At 36.2% G+C, this 7,044-nt stretch overlaps 1 pseudogene; it reads left to right on the top strand.

Moving 5' to 3' along the window:
• Positions 1–1,526: 1,526 nt before the first annotated feature.
• On the top strand, positions 1,527–2,891 carry LOC110221402 (elongation factor 1-alpha 1 pseudogene; annotated as a pseudogene).
• The last annotated feature ends 4,153 nt before the right edge of the window (positions 2,892–7,044 follow it).

The raw sequence follows: 7,044 nt of genomic DNA, 5'->3' as shown, positions 1-7,044 counted from the left end.
CTATATTTAGGATATTTGCCTTCCCAACACTATAAGCCATATTTAAACCAAAATGTTTGTTTGATATTCAGGCCCAGGTAGTCTGATGGCATATCAAGTATTCTTCCAAATACATGCCAATTTTATTAGTCACCTAAGTTTGGACATTGCCTGGGGAAAGTGTGGTAGGCTCTACACTGCAAAGTCCTGTAGGACCAGCCTTTGTGAGTAAGAGAACTGACCCTGAGCCAAGCAATTCGTGAAGATCAACTGCTAAGAGGTTAGTTATGATCTCTGAACAGCTCAGTTAGAAAGCCAGTGTTTAAATTACCGGTGAGTATTTACATATCTGAAATCCACAATGGCTACAAATCAAGAATTAACTCATTGATTTATTCATTATCTAGACTTAAGAAAGTAATGGAGAAAACGTTAATGATGCAAATTAAACAGAAAACCATGTCATGAATACTTGAGGGGGGCTGCTAATTTTTAAACATTTATTAGCACATCACTGCTCACACAGATGAAAGCATGCATCTTTTGATATATAGAACTGATTATTATATTCTCATTGTTCATTTCTGTCAGTATCTTCCTTTGCAAATGCTTGTCAAAAAATTTCAAGATATGTAACACTGTGTGGTGGGTTTGCCATTTGAGGGCCTTGCTAGCTGCTCATATTCTAACTTGTCAGGAATATTGCTCACTAGCAAGGAAGAACAAAATGGAAGTGCAGTCTCTGAGTGGAAGTTTCTTCTATGCTATTGAATGTAATTATCCAAGAGATTTGTTCCCAGCTTACTCTTCACTGGACAGAAAGTGAGCTGGTCTTCTGTATCAGTGGATGTGGGGGCCCTTTCTTCTTAACTAACCTGCCCACTTAAAGCAATTTGGTCCCTGTAAGTCATGCATCAGTCACACTAAGGAAGGAAAGGGTGCATCAGCTTCCTTTGTTTATGTACCTCTGGATCAAAAGTACGATCTCTAAAAAGCTCCACTGATAAATACCTACCAGGTGATATTTATAAGATTGAGGAGAGGCTCAAGGCAGTAATAAAGTGTCTGAATGTAACCTACCTTTCAAATTCTTAGTATATCAGAGGAAAAGACTGCATAATGTTTCTGTTATGAAAAAATATCTTATTTGGACTGAAAAGATTGCACAATGTTTCTGTTATGAAAAAATATCTTATTTGGACTGAAAAGATTACATAACATTTCTGTTATGAAAAAATATCTTATTTGGACCTATACCTATATTAATACTGTATTTACCTATATTTACAGTACTATTAAAACTTGATCAAAAAACTATTCAAATAGTGTTGGTTTTACCACAAAAGCATCCCTGAAAACTATAAGCCTTCCGGCCAATTTTTAGCATACCTTATATTCTTATCTTGCACCAAAATCTTGCCAAAATCCTGTCCTTGTGTAGAGGTGACCCTCAGTCCTAAAAACAAGCAAACACCTTTATCACAATGGATTTGCCACCAGAACACAAGTGTTGTGAAAACCATTGCTAAACCTCCACAAAAAAAAAGATGGGCAACGAAAAGATTCACATCAACATTATCATCATTGGACAATGAGTCTGGCAAGTCCAACGCTACTGGCTACCTTGTCTACAAATGTGGTAGAACTGATAAGAAAACCATTGAGAGGTTCGAGAAGGACACCGCTGAGATGGGAAACGGCTCCTTCAAATATGCCTGGGTCTTAGATAAGCTGAAGGCTGAATGTGAACATGGTGTCACTATTGATATCCACCTGTGGAAATTTGAGACCAGAAGGCATCACATGACCATTATTGATACTCCAGGACACAGAGACTGGGAACATGAGTATAGGCACATCTCAGGCTGACTGTGCTGTCTTGATTATTGCTGCTGGTGTTGGTGAATTTGAAGCTGGCATCTCAATGAGCTGTGAGCCTGCCCTTCTGGCCTACACACTAAGAGGGAAATAGCTGATTATTGGTGTAAACAAAATATATTCCACTGAGCCACATTACAGCCAGAAGAGATATGAGGAAATTGTCAAGGAAGTCAGTACCCATACTAAGAAAATTGGCTACAACACTGACACAGTAGCTTTTGTGCCAATTTCAGGTTGGAATGGTGACAGCATGCAGGAGTCAAGCTCTAATATGCCTTGGTTCAAGGGATAGAAGGTCACTCATAAGGATGGCAATGCTAATGGAACTACACTGCTTGAATTTAAGGATTGCATCCTGTCACCTACTCATCCAAATGACAAGCTCCCTTGTCTACCCTTCCAAGATGTCTACAAGATTGGTGGTATTGGTACTGCACCTGTTGGCTGAGTGAAAACTGGTGGTCTATAACCATGCATAGTGGTCACCTTTGCCCCAGTCAATGTTATAACTGAAGAAAAATCTGTTGAAATGCACCGTGAAGCTTTGAGTGAGGCTCTGCCTGGGGATGACATTGGTTTCAATGTCAAGAATGTGTCTGTCAAAGATGTCTGCCATGGTAATGTGGCTGGCGATAGCAAGAATAACCTACCTATGAAAGCAGCTGGATTTGCTGTGCATGTCATTATCATGAACCATCCAAGCTGAATCAGTGCTGGCTATATACCTGTTCTGGATTGTCACACTGCTCACATTGCTTGCAAGTTTGCTGAACTAAAAGAGAAGATTGATTGTCATTCTGGTAAGAAGCTGGAAACTGGCCCTAAATTCCTGAAATCTGGTGATGCTATCATCATTGAACTGGTTCCAGACAAGCCCATGTGTGTGGATTGCTTCTCTGATTATCCTCCTCTGGGTCATTTTGCTGTTTGTGATACAAGGCAGACTGTTGTAGTTGGTGTCATCATGGCAGTTGACAAGAAGGCTGCTAAAAGCTGGCAAGGTCACAAAATCTGCCTAGAAGGCTGAATGAACATTCTGTACAACACCTGCTGCCCCAGTCTTAATTGGTGGTGGAAGAGCAGTCTCAGAACTGTCTGTCCCAACTGGCCATTTAAATTTAATAGTAAAAGACTGGTGAATGAATACAATGCATCAGAAAAGCTGCAGGAGGAAAAGAATGTTTTTATGGATCTTTTGTTTCATGGAAGTTTTAAGTTAGTTTTTAAAATCAGTAATTTTAAATGGAAACAACCAAAAATCTGTCATGGAATTTTGATACCATTAAAATAGTTTAATGCAAAAACAAGCAAACAAAAACCCTATTAACAGCAGAGCTCAAACTCAGGGGCACCATTAAAGCTGGAAGGGCTTCAAATATCAGGTTAGTTATAGCCCATATGTTCAACCTGGATAAAAGCAGAGAAACTCATTCTAGAAGACTGACCATTGGTGATAATATTTTCACAAAATTTTAGAGTTGAAAGGCCATCTAATCCAACCTATACTTGAAAGAAATACGTAATGCACCTGACAAATGCCATTCAGATGCTACTTTGAAGACCTCCAAAAAGTGTAAAGCCACCACCTCCCAAGGCACCCAATTTCACTTTTGGACTGCTTGAATTGTTGGAAAGTTTTCTTTGCATCAAGCCTAAACTGGCTTCTTTACAATTTCCACCATTGCACCTGGTTTTGTCCTCTGGGACCAAATAGAACAAGTCTAACCCTTTTTCCTTATCAGGCTTCAGGATTTATTTCTGGAAGCTGTGTTCTAAATACAACCCAAGGTATCAATAGCTTTTTGAGGTTGTAATATAATAGTATTAAATCATATTGGGATCGCAGTCCAATAGAACTTCCCTTTTTTCAGATGAATGGCTGTTTCACTATGTCTTTTTCAATCTGTACTTGAAAAGTTATTTTTTTAACCCAAGCATAAGACTTTACATTTAACTCTATTGAATTCATTTCATTTCATTAGATTCTGCCTAATACTCTAGCTGTCAATATTCCTTTGGATTCAAATTGTCATCCAGTATGTTAGTTATCCTCCCTAGCTTTTGTCATCTTCAAATACTTCAAATTCAGTATTTTTGTGCCTCCTATACCAAGTTATTGATAAAAGTCCTAAACAGTAAAGGGCCAAGCACAGATGATTTCTGAGTTCTCTACTGGAGATGTCCTCCCATGTGGACACAGAAAGATTAACAACTATTTTTTTAATCTAGTCATTCAGTCAGTTCTGAATTCACCTAATTGTAATAACCTCTAGTCTATATCTATATTTATTTTTAGCAAGAATAGCAGAAACTACTTTATAAATGCTTCACTAAAATCTAGGCTAAACTATACCTATAGCATTTCCCAGGTTAACTAGTTAGCAAAAAAAAAACCACAGGATAAGTGGTTAGTCTATTGTAACCTATCTGTCCTTGATGAAGTTATATTTGTAATAACTGCTTCTTTTGCTAAGGAAGTTCAATAAGTATCTCTTTAATTATCTATTTTAGAATTTTGCCAAGAATTAATGTCAAGTTCACCAGACTGAAGCTTTTAGGCTATTTTCCTTTTTTGGCCACCATAGATCATGAAACCATCTATTAAGGTGTGGTAAAGGCAGATGTCTGTATGATAAAATTACAGACTTTTATGTATAATTAGAACTCATATTTATGTAGTACCTTAAGGTTTGAAAATTTGCAAGTATTAACACCTTCTTACAGATAAGGAAACTGAAACTCAGAGAAGTATGGGACTTTTAAGTATCAGGGCTTGAATTCCAAGCCAAATGTCCTGACTCCAGCAAAGTATTTACTAACTAAAACAGACATCCTAAACATGATATCTGATTTTTTTTTATATTTCAATAGCTATATTTTAACATAATAGGTTTCTCTTTTAATCTTACATATTTTATGCTCTAAATCACTATTGATTAGAGAAATACAAATTAAAACAACTTTTAGGTACCATATCATACCTATTCAGATTGGCTAACATGACAAAACAGGAAAATGATAAATGTTGGAGAAAATGTGGGAAAATTGGAACATTGATGTATTGTTGGTAGAATTGTGAACTGATTTAGCCATTCTGGAGAAAAATTTGAAACTATGCCCAAAGGGCTATAAAATTGTGCCATATCCTTTGACCCAGCAATACCATTTCTAGTTCTGTATCCCAAAAAGATCGTAAAAATGGGGAAAGGAACCACAGGTACAAAAATATTTATAGCAGCTCTTTCTGTGATGGTAAAGAATTGGAAATTGAGGGGATGCCCATCAATTAAGGAATGGATGAACAAGTTGTGGTATATGATTGTAATGGGATACTATTGTTCCATAAGAAATGATGAGCAGGCAGACTTCAGAAAAACCTGGAAAGACTTACATGAACTGATGCTGAATGAAGTAAGCAGAACCAGGAGAACATTTTACACAGTAACAGTAACCTTGTGTGATGGCAAACTGTGATAGACTTAGCTCTTCTCAGCAATGCAATGATCTAAGACAATTCCAAAAGACTCATGATGGAAAATATTATCCATATCCAGAGAAAGAACTATGGAGTCTGAATGAAGATCGAAGCATATTATTTTCTCTCTCTCTTTTCATTTCTTCTTTCTTGTAGTTTTTCCCTTTGGTTCTAATTCTTCCTTACAACACGATTAATATGGAAATATGTTTAATATGATTGTAAATGTGTAGCCTATATCAGATTGCATGCCATCTTTAGGACAGGGGAGGGGAAGGAAAGGGAGAAAATTTAGAACTCAAAATCTTATAGAAGTGAATATTGAAAACTAAAAATAAATAATTTTTAAAATCCTACACATTTTATTTTATGCATTTAAAAACATTATTATGACTTTAGCATATTGAGGAAAGCCCCATGGTGAACTTTTGAAAGACCATGGGCAAGAATGTGACAGGAGAGACAGGTATGAATGGGTTGTAACCTACATCATTATAAGGAATTCCTCAATGAATAGGATCACAAATCTATTTGAATACTGATTGTTAGTTAAGTATAGACATGACTTCAAACCAGATACTACTGGGTACACCAGAATGGCTCCCTTTTTGGTGAGATATAGTAATACTAGTATTCAGATATATATAACATGATAGTAGAATTGCTGGAATAAGGAGAGTTAACATACCAAATTTTGGAAATATTAACTTTCCATTTCCAAAACTATTCCAAATAATTCTGTAATGATTTATTATATTTATGTAAACTCAAAAGTTCTGCATTACAAAATAATAATGCAAACAAAAAAAGCATTATTATGAAAAGATGCCTATAGGTTTCACTAGACTGCTAAAGGGGTCTATAACACAAAAAAAAAAGGTTAAGAATCCCTGAAACAAACTATGTTAACCAAATTTTGTTTTTAAAAAAAACCTATATTTGCCACTTATCTGTCCACAAGTGTTCTATGCGTGATTTTTTTTTCCTAAAAGGAAATTCAGGTGCAATCCAGCTGTTGCCTAGGAGATAAGAAAATACAAGTTCTTTTGGTAATGAACATCTATCAGACTGCTAACGTATGCCAAAAAAGTAACCAGACAAGATGCACTGCAACCATTCTCTGGATCTATTTCATGCTTATTAATCAGGCATGCATCAAGAACTTAAAAGCCACTCATCTCTCTTGGATTGATGTGGAGAGACTGTTAACAGTCAAGCACCAGTGGTCTCTGAATAAATCAAATTACTTAAAAGCAACAAAATAATTGCAAATGCAAAGAGATAACATCTTCATAGTCATAGAACAAGGCTTTATTGAAATCTCTTTGTAGTCTAACCCAAAGGATATTAAGGGAGGAAATCAGGCTAGTTGGAAAGACATTTCACATCTATTCTGTCAATGGTAGGGCCACTTCTATGGGAAGGTATTCAATCTTCTCATAATACATGGGGAACTTAATAAGCTGGCCAAAGTCAAATAACAGGTTAACTGTGAAGCTGGGATCAATTGTTCCAACTGTCTGACTTCGACTTCAGTATTCTATCTACTAAATCATAGTCCTTCAAATTCAATCATTAGCTGTTGTGAGACTGATTCTTATTTTTTTCCTATTCTAATATACTTGAACAGCTAGAACGCACAGAATTGGCTCAAGATTTAGATCACTTTGATCTGACTCCAACACTATCTTGCATCAGAATGAGGATAT

This window comes from Phascolarctos cinereus, unplaced genomic scaffold, assembly GCF_003287225.1.
Source record: "Phascolarctos cinereus isolate Bilbo 61053 unplaced genomic scaffold, phaCin_HiC Scaffold_4;HRSCAF=312, whole genome shotgun sequence".
Taxonomy (NCBI): domain Eukaryota; kingdom Metazoa; phylum Chordata; class Mammalia; order Diprotodontia; family Phascolarctidae; genus Phascolarctos; species Phascolarctos cinereus.
This window is presented reverse-complemented; position numbering and strand designations above follow the sequence as displayed.